Raw genomic sequence first — 12,899 nt, 5'->3', positions numbered from 1 at the left:
GGGAGGAACCAGAGGGCAGGGAACTGAGCCCGAGGGGAAAAGACAAAGGGGGCTGGAAGCAGGACCAGGATACCAGCTGAAAAGCTTTCTGGGGGAGGGACAAATATGTGGTCCCCTTAGCCTACCTTACAAGCCCCATCCCTAACTCCTCGTGATAATATTGGGAAACTTCCTTCCTTTATCTGAGCCTCAATTTCCCCATCTGGAAAATGGGGATGGCAAGAGCTGCTTCTCAAACTAGTTCAGTTATGAGGATTACTGGGTCCTGGATGGCGAGGGTCTCTGACCGATCCCAAGCTGGGAATGACTCACTAATGTTTGCTCTAAAAACTGGTAAGCACTGCCGAGGGGTCATCCCACTGAACCCCTAGAGATGCCTTGTTAGTTGGCAACCTGTTAGGCTTGCTCCCCACTTTCCTATGCTCAGGGAGACTGAGACCCCAGAAGTAAACTTACTTATCCAAGGACACACTCCAGGAGTGGCAGAGCTGGGCAGCAGAGGGCAATGAGTCCAACTTCCCCCAGGCCCACAACATGCCTGTCCACTTTCTCACCCCTAAGTCACCTCCATCTACCCTCCAGGCTTCACCACTTACATGTGGTGGCAAGAATAGCGCCAAGGACTTCCCTGGCGGTGGGCAGACCCAGGGTTCCCATCATAGGTCAGCACGTCTACTGAGCCCTGCTCTCTGGTGCTGAGTCTGACTCCCACATACTGAATCCAGCTCTGATGCTGGTCCCTCATGCTGAGCCTGCCTCCCACATACTGAATCCAACTCTGATGCTGATCCCTCCTCATGCTGATCCTGACTCCCACATACTGAATCCAGCTCTCATGCTGGTCCCTCATGCTGAGCCTGACTCCCACATACTGAGTCAAGCTATGATGCTGATCCCTCATGCTGAGCCTGGCTCCCACACACTGAATCCAGCTCTCACGCTGAGCCTGGCTCCCACATACTGAATCCAGCTCTCATGCTGGTCCCTCATGCTGAGCCTGGCTTTTATGCCGAATCCACTCACTCATACCAAACCTGACTTTCTACTCATCCCAGCTTGCTTGGACCTTTGCATGGTGTGGCCCATGTGAAGGTTAATCTCAGTTGTCGACTTGATGAAATCCAGAATTACCTGACAGCTGGAGGAAGTCACCCTGATTAGAGTAACTGCCATAGGAAGCTGCGCCCATTGTGGGTGGCGTCCTGGTCTGTATAAAAAGGTGATGATGTGCTTAGCACAGACATTCAATGCTCTGTTCCTTGGCTGTGGACACAAAGTGGCTAGCTGTCCCAAGACCCTGCCACTGTGACAGCGGCTGACGTGCTGGACCGTACCCTCGCACTGTGAGCCAAAATACACCCTTTCTCCCCTAAGTTGCTTTTGGCAGGGGTTGTATCATAACAACAGGGGGAGGAGCTAACAGCATCCACAGCCCCACAGCGGGGCTTCCCTTAGTGCCAGGCGGGCCTGGAAGAAGACATTCTCTCCATTCTCCAGGTGAGAAGCAGAGGCTCAGAAGAGACGCACATGCCCAGGCCCCCTCACCATGGAAGGCAGGTGTGTGGGCTGCAGAACTGGCTCAGCTAAGGTACCTGACTGGTCCGTCTGGACAGTGGGAGTCATAAAAGGTTTGAGATGTAGTAGGCTTATGTCTAGGTCTCACTGTCCACCCAGCAAGGCTGTGCAGCCACACCGTTGCGTTCTGACTGTGTTACAGCTCAAAGGACAACAATTTGAGCAAGTGGAAACCTTCCCAGCCCCCGGGGATCCTGCCTCGTTCAGTTGTGTCTTTCAAGGTGCAGATGAAGAGATAAATTCAACCAGGGTTAAAGGCCCCCCGAACACTCAGACCCCATGGATTTGCTCTATGTGTATGGGGGTCAGGAGCTCTGGGTTCCCCTCAGCACCTCTGGTTGATTTTTGTGACCTCAGGGTCCATGGCAGGGGAAGCAGGGGCCACAGTTTTCCCAGACCACCCTTCCTACTCTACCTGAGACAAGTCAGCTTGTAAAAAAGAGGCTTGTTTGTAGTAAGGAGGCTGCTTGTTGGTTCCTCCTGGCTGCTCAGCCCCAAAATAAACACACAGAAATATATTATTTAAATCACTGCTTGGCCCATTAGCTCTAGCTTCTTATTGGTTAACTCTTACATATTAATTTACCCCATTTCTAGTAATCTGTATATTGCTACATGGCTGTGGCTTACTAGGTAAGGTTCTGTCTGGCTCCAGCGGAGCTACATGTCTTCTCTCTGACTCCACCTCCTTTCTCCCAGCATTCAGCTTAGTTTCCCCCACCTAGCTCTGTTCCCCTATAGCTCTGCCATAGGCCCAAAGCAGTTTCTTTATTCATCAGGGGTAATCACAGCATACAGAGAGAAATCCCACATCACTTGTTCCCACAATCCCATCTGTAGGCACAGCCCCAGTGGCAGGGAGGCCTTCTGCTGGCCCCAACCCCCAAAAGGTCCTACCGCCTCCCATAGCAGCACCCTGGGGAGCAAGCTCTTTAACAGGGGCCTCAGGAGACAGTCCACAGCAGCCATAAAGTTGAAACCTTGGACTTTGGGTCAGACAGGACTGTGACAAAGGCCAGCCTGGAGCTTCCGCTGTCAGCCCTTACTGGCCAGATGACCACTGACTCTCACTGTGACGCAGTGAGTCAGGCCCCTTATCCCCATTTTCCATAGGTGGCTGAGCTAAGGCTGAAAGAGAGAGTGACCAAGACTTGTCCAGACCACCCAGTGGGAAGTCCCTGAGACAGATCACACCCAAGACTCTACAGCCCTCAAGTGACAGGCTGGTCTTCCCACCCCAGGCCTGTGACCTACATGGCTCACCTGGATAGTAGACAGACCTCAGACCTGGGGGGGGACTGAGGGTGCAGCCCTCACAGCAGGGAAGTGGTGAGTGTGTAAACATGGGGACCTGAGCTGATTCACACAACACAAACGACATGGGTATGGTGGTGGGTGCTTGTAATCTCAGGGCTGGGGAGGCACAAAGAAGCAGATTCCCAGGGCTCACTGGCTGACCATCCTTGCCTGATGGAAGAGTCCAGAGATGGGGCACCTGCTCACGGAACCTGGTTCTCTCTGTAGGGCCTCAGTTTCCCCACTTGAGTAGAACCAGGTTGGTTGATCCTGTTCCAGGGGCTTGCAACCTAACTGGAGGCGTAATTCCAGGCAGCTATGAGCCTGGTATGAGCCCAGCAAAGTCTTTGGCTGCAATCTAAAAAGCTAGTGAGGGAAGACAGGGATCTAGGACATGGGGGCTGGCACAGGGCATCCTTTCGGCTGCAGTCTAAAAAGCTAGTGAGGGAAGACAGGGGCAGCAGGTTGAGGGTATGAGATACAGAACATGCAGGCAAGTCCTTAAACTGTTCCACTCTGAACTCTCTCTGGAGGGGCAGGGAAAGACAAGAGCCAGGCTGGCAGTGGGCAACAAACAACGGGGAAGGAGCTGCAGATGAGCGACAGGTGGGGGTGAGGAGACAGGAGACAGATGCGGTCTGGACAGGCAGGAAGCAGAGAACATGGTGGGAGATAAGATTTCAAAGGCCCAAGCAGTGGCTGAGCTGCAAGGAGCAGCCTGCTGCTGGGGCTGGGGGCAGAGAGACTCCAGGAGGGACCAGGGACAGCTCCAGGTCAGGCTCCCCAGGGGCCTTTCCTGTTAGATCCCCAATATTGTCCCATTCTATCTCTGGGCCTGTCCTGCTGTCACTAGCCACTGCCCAGCCTTGGTTTTTAGTCACATTCCACCATGTCCCTGACTGCCCAGTGCACATGCCTGTTACTAAGCCCTGCGTCTCCTCACCATGCCCCTGCCTCACTGAGTGGCCTTGCCTGACTCTGTGAGGTGTCCCTATGCAGTAAAAAGGGAGTCAGAAGCCCACCTAGCTGGACTGACCACAGGTAGGCCCATTCTAGCCTGACCCCCTTGCACTTCAACAGGAAGGAACTGAAGGACACCAGAGGTCCTTGTTTCCTCCCTGTCCTCTGCTGTCTGTCACCAGGAGCCACCTACTATGATGCAACGAGGGACCCTCCTCAGAGGTTAATACCACCGACCTTGGACTTTCAGCCTCCCAGACTGGAACTACATAACCCCTTTTCTTTATGAAGTTGCCAGGGCCAGGTTCTTTGCTGCAGCAATAGACTGGAACAGGGCTGGACCATTAGTCCCACTTGGCTTTGTTACTGTGGTTTCCCCAACCTAAGCCACAGAACCTATACTATGAAGAGCTGGTCTAATGTGCCCCAGTCTTACTCCCCTCACCTCCCTTGGGAAGTGGAGGTCCTGTTCTCCTCTGATATCAGGATCTAACATCCCCATAAATGCTGCAACTCCCTTCTTTGGCTGCCGATTCAAAGGCAAGAGGAGTCCAAGGTGGTCATTATGACTTTCAGTTCAATGATACCCTTGCTGGACCCACTAGAGCATCATCCTTCTGCTGGAATGAAGACATCAAGGCCTGCAGGTATAAAGACTCCAGAACAGGGCTGGCAAATGGCTCAGTAGGTAAAGGTGCTTGTGGCCAGCCCTGAGGAGCAGAGTCCAGTCCCCAGATTCTAACTAATGGAAGGATAGAGAGGACTCTGGCAGGCTGTCTTCTGACTAGCATTTTTTAAAAAAAGGTGTTTCTGGTCAGAAAATGATTATAGATACACAACAAAGACAGATTCAGACAAAAATAAACCTCTAAACAGGTCACAGAGTATCTGAAAAATATATGTAGTCTTGGAAGAGAGAGGAAAAAGAGTATAGACAAGAGTACAGACAATCATAGATTAAAGGAGTTAAAATAATAAAATAAATATTAAAAAGTAATAGAGTTAAAAAGAATAAGCCACATAAAGATGGAAAATACATAGAGAGTCTAGATTGTGTATATTATTGTATTTTCTTTGAATTTTTTTTTCCAAGCTGTGACTGTTTATTAACTGACCAGATTACAAAATACCATGGGCAACACCTTAGTTCATCCGTCTAATAAGCCTGTTTATCTGGTCTTCCCTGTTGCCAGCATCTCCACCTTCCACAAAATGAGTTGTCTTTTTCTTCATTCCACCTCGTGGAGAAGACAATTTGAAGGGCCACAGGAAGTTATTCGCTTCCTTGAAGCGTTTTCCAACTGTATAGATCTCATGAATTAGATCCTCCATGCAGATCTGTCAAGGAAATTCTCTTCTTATGAATTTTGCCATAGCCGCGTTTGTAGATGAGCTCATTTACTGACTTCAGATTGGGGTACCCCCATGCAATGTATGGTTCCACAATCCTCAGCATGTTAATCGAAGCCTTGTTGAGCTTAACGAAGGTGCCGTTGAATATCTGCCGCAGACAAAGAAGCTGCAACACCTTGCGCACCTTTGGGTTTACACCATTGATACCTCGGATTCTGATGACGAGCGCCAGCTGCGGTTCTGCGGGCACGTAGAAGTTCCCAGCTTTCCTTGCCATCCTGGCCATGCGAATCTCCGTCCGGTACATCTGCCTGTACTCCTTGTGATAGTACTTTGCCTTCTCATAGATGAGCTTCCTCTGGGCCCTTTGCAGTGACTTCAGGGCAATCTTCTTCCGAAGGCGCTTCACCTTCAACTCTGCGAAATTTCTTCACTTTTTCTTCAGGGTTTCTGGTACAGCAGGAATCTTCTTTTTCTTCAGGGTTCCTGGCGCAGCAGGAACCTTCTTTTTCTTCTGGGTTCCCGGTGTAGCAGGAACCTTTTTCTTCTCCAGAACAGCCTCCATGGTTCCAGGCGGAAAAAAAAGAGAGTTTCTTTGAATTTTTTGACTGCAGAGAGACATTTGATTCTGGGGGCTGATAAGTTAAACCAACATAAAGGTATCTTGACTTCAGAATTTGAATCTAAGGATATGTTGCTTTGGAAAAGAAGTTCTGCTTTTGTTTCCACAGAAGAGGAGAGCCTGTGGATTCCTTCCAGGCTAATGTGGTTTGATGGATCAAGACCACCCCAAAAGGTCTCCATGAACCCTGAAAATACTTCACCCAAGAAGCAGCAGGAAGCAGTTTGGAGAGAACAATGCCCAAATTCCCTAAATGACTGTTTATAAATACTCATTTTCATTTAGAGGTTGTTGGTTATAAATGTTTAATGGTCACAGTCAATTTCTGGAAAAAAAATAAGGGGGATATGATACAGAAATGAATACACTGGTATGGATTTGGGTTTATTGTTATAAATTTAAGGCCAATTTTGTTAAATGTATATTTCTACTCTTGTTTAAGGTATTAATGTTTATGCAGCTCATTTAAAAATGTAATGCACGGTGCTGGAGCCTCTGTAGCCAAACCCTGACCACGCTGCTGTGCGCCCAAAGCTGTTCATCGTGCACTAGCGGTCCCAAAAGGTTCAAATTCCGACAAGATGGCAACCCTCAAGGACCAGCTGATTGTGAATCTCCTTAAGGAAGAACAGGCCCCCCAGAACAAGATTACGGTTGTTGGGGTTGGTGCTGTTGGCATGGCTTGTGCCATCAGTATCCTAATGAAGGACTTGGCGGATGAGCTTGCCCTTGTTGATGTCATGGAAGACAAACTGAAGGGAGAGATGATGGATCTCCAGCACGGCAGCCTTTTCCTTAGAACACCGAAAATTGTCTCTGGCAAAGACTATAGCGTGACTGCAAACTCCAAGCTGATCAACATCACAGTGGGGGCCAGTCAGCAAGAGGGAGAGGGTCGGCTCAATCTGGTCCAGCGCAACGTGAACATCTTCAAGTTCATCATTCCCAACGTGGTGAAATACAGTCCAAACTGCAAGCTGCTTATTGTCTCCAACACAGTGGATATCTTGACCTACATGGCCTGGAAGATAAGTGGCTTTCCCAAAAACAGAGTCATTGGGAGTGGTTGCAATCTGGACTCAGCTCGGTTCGGTTACCTGATGGGAGAAAGGCTGGGTGTTCACCCACTGAGCTGTCACGGATGGGTCCTGGGGGAGCACGGGGACTCCAGTGTGCCTGTGTGGAGTGGCGTGAATGTCGCTGGTGTCTCCCTGAAGAATCTGAACCCAGAACTGGGCTCCGATGCAGACAAGGAGCAGTAGAAGGAGGTTCACAAGCAGGTGCTTGACAGCGCCTATGAGGTGATCAAACTGAAAGGTTATACGTCCTGGGCCATTGGCCTCTCTGTGGCCGACTTGGCAGAGAGCATAATGAAGAATCTGAGGCGGGTGCATCCCATTTCCACCATGATTAAGGGTCTCTATGGAATCAAGGATGATGTTTTCCTCAGTGTCCCCTGTGTCCTGGGACAAAATGGAATCTCAGATGTTGTGAAGGTGACTCTGACTTCTGAAGAGGAGGCCCGCTTGAAGAAGAGTGCAGATACGCTCTGGGGGATCCAGAAAGAGCTGCAGTTCTAAAAGTCCCCAGATGTCCTAGCGCTTCACTGTCCAGGCTGCAGCAAGGTTTCTATGGAGACTGCACACTGTCTCCTCATCTGAGCTGTGGTTCGGGCGGTTGTGTTCCCACAGCTCTACCCTGATGCTAAGTGGTACTTGTGTAGTGGTAACCTGGTTGGTGTGACACTGCCAACTGTGTGCAGGCTTCAGTTACCCTGTGAACCTGCTGTGTCTGTGCTGTGCACCCTCACCAGACATGCCTAGGCCAATGATTTCCCAGTTAGTCATAACCTGGCTCCAGTGCATAAATCCATTATGCATATCTTGTGCATAACTGTTCTAAAGGATATTATTTTGTGTATTATGTATCTGTAGTGTACATTGAAATATTGTGTAAAGTGAAGATCTGCATATGGATGATGCAACCGACTACACAAGTGTCATGCCAACGAAAACACCAAATAAACCTTAAACAGTGAAAAAAAAATGTAATGCACAATTTAAAATTACAGATTACTAGATAGTCATTTATAATAGTCAAACTTATTATCATGTTAGTTAGTTACAGATTACCAGATAGTCATTTATAATAGTCAAACTTATTATCATGTTAGTTAGGTTTTCTAGATACACAGAGATATATTTTAGTTAGATAATCTTCAATACTTTAAAGACCTATAAAATATGGCATTTAAAGTGTTTTAAGAACTTAGACTTCTCTCAACAGTGAGACATGTCTGTTCCTGACAGCACCAATTACTTCAAGAGGAAGATGGGCATCAAAGAGTCTTCTTATGGAGTTTGCTAGCCATTTGGGCAAGAAACTGCTCTTTCCTGGGCTGCTTGGTGGTATGCTGCTGAACTGGACATCTAGGACCCACAGAGATGACTGCTGAATTTGCCTACAGATGGTGAGGCAGGGGCTGGAGAGATGGCTCAGAGGTTAAGAGCAATGGCTGTTCTTCCAGAGGTCCTGAGTTCAATTCCCAGCAACTACATGGTGGCTCACAACCATCTATAATGAGATCTGGTGCCCGCTTCTGGTGTACAGGCATACATGTTTGCAGAACATGGTATACATAATAAATAAATCTAAAAAGGAATTTAAAAAAAAAGCCAGGTGGTGGTGGCGCACACCTTTTAATCTCAGCACTCGGAAGGCAGAGGTAGGTGGATCTCTGTGAGTTCAAGGCCAGCCTGATCTACAAGAGCTAGTTCCAGGACAGGCTCCAAAGCTACAGAGAAACCCTGTCTCGAAAAACCAAAAAAAAAAAAAAAAAAAAAAAAAAAAAAGGTGGTGAGGCAGTCCTTCAGGGTCCTGCTTCATGAAAGAAACTGCCAGACATTCTGCGGGACACAGAAGAAAGCAACTGATGAACTCTGCCAATAAAGGCAAAAAAGTGTTTCAAATTTCCTGCTCCATGAAAAAGTATGCTGAATGCTATGGGCCTGTAGGCTGAAGATGGATGCCCCAACATTACAGAAGAGCTTTGGGTGACTGTCCAGGCAGCGAGATGTCTCTGTCAATTCTAGAGTTTTGGAAGTTGCTTACGATGCACTTCCTGTTTACTTAAGTAATATTATATCCTTTCGGGGTCTTTGATGGAGTTAAGTCTAGATAGTTATAATTTTTCTTAGTTATGATTAAAGATAAATTAGATATGAAACTTTCCAGATACAAATAGACTAAATACTGTAACTGTAATTCTTGCTTGATACTTGTTTTGTTACAAGTAATTTACTATGTTACAGTTAAAACCCTCCTTTTTATTTAGACAGAAAAGGGAGATGATGTAGGATTCCCCTCTGTATGCTATGAGTGTTTTATTACCGTTGGTTAATGAAATAGCTGTTTCAGGCAATGACTTAGCAGAGTAAAGCCAGGAGGGAAATCTGAACAGAGATATATATAGAGAGAGTAGGCGGAGTCAAAGACACACCATGCAGTTGCCGAAAGAGAAGGACATGCCAGAACCTTACCAGTAGGCAAAAGCCTTGTGGTGGTAGACATATTAATAGAAATGGGCTAATTCAAGATGTAAGAGCTAGCTAGAAATATGCCTAAGTCATTGGCCAAACAGTATTGTAAATAATATAGTTTCTGTGTGATTATTTGATTCTGGGCATCCAGGAAATGAAAGAGCAGTCTCTGACTACAAATCAGTAAAAAAAAAAAAAAGGGGGGGGAGATGACTTGGCAGTTAAGAGCACTAACTGCTCTTCCAGAGGACTTAGGTTCAATTCCCAGCACCCATATGGTGATTAACAACTGTCTGTAACTCCAAGATCTGACACCCTCACACACAGACATACATTCAGGCAAAACATCAATGCACATAAAATAAAAAAAAATTACAATCTCATCAGATCAAAGAGCAAATTTCAGAAACTTTAGAACCAACTTAGACAATTTATCCTGAAGATCTTGTTCCCCTAAGACTACTCTTAGGTCAATTCTGCTTCCTGATCCCATTATCAGATATGTGAGCCTGCCCCTATGATGTATAAACCCATGCACACCTGTGTGCATCACACACAGGTGCACAGCTAAAGCAGAGGGTCTGAAAGGACCCTGAGGGATGGAGTCATTCTATTTTCCTCACAGTTTTATACAATGTTACCATTGGAGGGAAGATGGTAACAGTGACATCTCTCTGTATTGCTTATTGTGACTGTTACCTAAAATTAAAAGGCTTAGCTTAAAAAAAAAAAAAACAAAACAAAACAAAAGTTGCTCAACTGTTAATAACAGCAGGATTCTAGGCAATGGCTGGCCGGGTTCATTGTCCACTCAGATTCTGCTACATTGTCACAATACAAGCATGTTGTTGAAGGCTGGTGAGCTGGCTCAGTTGGGAGGGTGCTTACCAGTAAGCACGAGACTCTGGGTTTCATTCACATCAGTGCATAAGGCAGGCTGGGTGATGTACTCCCAGAACTCAGAAGGTAGAGGCAGGAAGATTCAGTCACACAGAGTTTGAGGCCAGCATGAACTATATGTCACACAGAGTTTGAGGCCAGCATGAACTATATGAGACCGTATCTTAGAAGGAAAGAGAGAGAGAGTTGGGCTGGCAGAAAAAACACATAATTAAAATACATGACAAAAACTATACCTTTGGCCCCCAGAGCTATACTGTATTGTCCAACCCCACAGTCACGAGGCACATTAGTGATACAAAATTCAAGACACCCTGACAGGCACCGCTAGTGAAAGATGGCCAGGCCTCAAATACACAGTATAAGCGGAAGGTTGTAAAATAGACATTTTATATTAACTGTGTATGGAGATAATATTCTGGATACATTGAGCTAAAGAACATAGGTTTGTTTGTTTGTTTGTTTGTTTGTTTGAGACAGGGTTTCTCTGTAGCTTTGGAGCCTGTCCTGGAACTCACTCTGTAGACCAGGCTGGCCTCGAACTCACAGAGATTGGCCTGCCTCTGCCTCCCGAGTTATTAAAATTAATGTCACCTGTTTCTTTTTAACTTAAGTTTGTGTGTGTATGTTGTCTTCATGTATGTGCGTGTACCGTGTGTGGGCATGGTGCCCCAGGAGGTCAGAAGAAGGGTACTGGACTGGATCTCCTAGAACTAGAGAAGCAGGCAGTTGTGAGCCGTCATGTGGGTCCTGAGAACTGAACCTGGATCCTCTGGAAGAGCGACAGAGATCTTGACCACCAAGATATCTTTCCAGCTTCTCACCTGTTTCTTTTTTTTATGCAGGTTTAGAATTTTGTTTTAGAATTTACTTTTTATTTTATGTATATGGGTGCTTTGTTTACATTTGTCTGTGTGGCATGTTGTGCCCATGGAGTCCAGAAGAGGGTGTAAGATCCTTCTGGAACTGGAGTTGCATGTGGTTGTGAGCTGCCATTGTGGTGCTAGGAACTATTGAGCACAGGGCGGCTGCAGTGAGTGCTCTTAACTACCGAGTCTTCTCTGTGGCTCATAGAAAGCTTTAAACGATTTTCCGTCTCTGTTCCCATTGGCTGACATTGCTTGCTAACAACTGCCCATGATTATCATTAAACTATTAGGGATCCGAATGGGCGCACCAGGGTCTTTATCTGATTTCCCAAGGGACTTCCCAATTACTCTGCAAAACACAGTTGTGTGTGGGCTTCAGGGACCAGCTAGCTCTCCTCATGATAGAAGCCACAGAGCACATTCTTCCCAGAAGTCTTCACGTGCCTCAGAAGGTCAGTCACAGGACTCAGACTCATTCACTCTCGGTATAGGGCCCAGCCCACAGCCTCCTGGGATGCTGGATGAGACATTTTAAGACATCTTGGAAGCTGGTGGATCTTCAGTCCAGTTCAGCCCCTCTTGGAGGTGTTGCCTGATTCTGTGTCAGCTCCAGAGAGTTCCAGCAGGGGTCGTAGGACCCATGCCTATGCGCAGTGGAAATACACTGTGAGTATCCACGTATACAGCCCACATGCTCTGTGTTCAGGTTACTTGCATGTCAACCTGACACAAGCTAGAATTATCCAAAAGGAGGGAACCTTGGCTGAGAAGATGCCTCCATGAGGTCTGAGTGTAGGACATTTTCTTAATTAGTGATTGATGGAGGAGGGCCAAGCTCATTGTTGGTGAGGCCACCCCTGGGCTGGTGGTCCTGGGTTCTGTAAGAAAGCAGGATGAGGTCAGAGCCCAATGGATGAAGGACATCACATGCCTGGCCAGGGTCGTGGGGAGGAGAAACCACAGGCCTGCCAGGTGCCATTAGGACCCTGTGGATGAAGGACACTCACTGGGCATCCAGGTACCAGTGTGGTCAGTTAATATGTGACGGGTATGGGAGAGCAAGAGGGGGCAGAATGGTGCATACCTTGTGGAGAGAGGCAGATCTGAAGAGGCGAAGGCAGCAAAGAATGGGTTGATGTGGGAGGCATGCGTGCCGCTGGGGGTCATGGTGACATCCAGGCCTGAGCTGCTGCCAAAGGCCATGTCTGGGTCTGTGACCCTGCCTCTGCCATGGACTGTGTTGATGTTTGTGGCTCCTGTCATCACTAAAGGCCATGAGGATATTCAGGGTCTGGGCAGCCACGTGTGCCATGTTAGTGCCCGAGGGCCATGCCCCCACAGGGGCCACCCCTATCTGAGTGGCCTGTGTACCACTGGGGGCCATGGAGGCATCTGGACCAGAACTGCAGTCTAGGACCATGTCTGGGTCCGTGGCCTTACTGCAGACATGATCCATGTTGATATGCACAGTGTCTATTGCCACTGAGGGCTATACAGATGGCCCGGGTCTGGGCTGCCACCTTGGGCCATGTTGTTGTCCGAGAGCCACCCTGAAGCCAGGGTGATGCCAACCTGAGTGGCCTATGTTGCCACTCGGAGCCATGGTGACATCTGGACTGGGGTGCTGCCAAGGATCATGTCTGGGTCCTTGGTCCCTCTGCAACTGGGGTCTATGTTGATGTCCACAGCCCCTGTCACCACCAAAGGCCACAAAGATGCTCAGGTTTTGGGCTGCCACCTGTGGTCGTTGAAGTCTGAGGGACATGCTGCTGCTGGGGCCATGCA

The 12,899-nt window shown here is 47.8% G+C and overlaps 2 pseudogenes; one reads left to right on the top strand and one right to left on the bottom strand.

Moving 5' to 3' along the window:
* Positions 1–4,938: 4,938 nt before the first annotated feature.
* On the bottom strand, positions 4,939–5,749 carry LOC121463071 (annotated as a pseudogene).
* Positions 5,750–6,366: 617 nt separating this feature from the next.
* Positions 6,367–7,386, top strand: LOC121462946 (annotated as a pseudogene).
* Positions 7,387–12,899: the final 5,513 nt, after the last annotated feature.

Source organism: Microtus oregoni, unplaced genomic scaffold (genome assembly GCF_018167655.1).
Source record: "Microtus oregoni isolate MIOR12 unplaced genomic scaffold, Mior012 000025F_ref0000491, whole genome shotgun sequence".
NCBI classification, from domain to species: domain Eukaryota; kingdom Metazoa; phylum Chordata; class Mammalia; order Rodentia; family Cricetidae; genus Microtus; species Microtus oregoni.
This window is presented reverse-complemented; position numbering and strand designations above follow the sequence as displayed.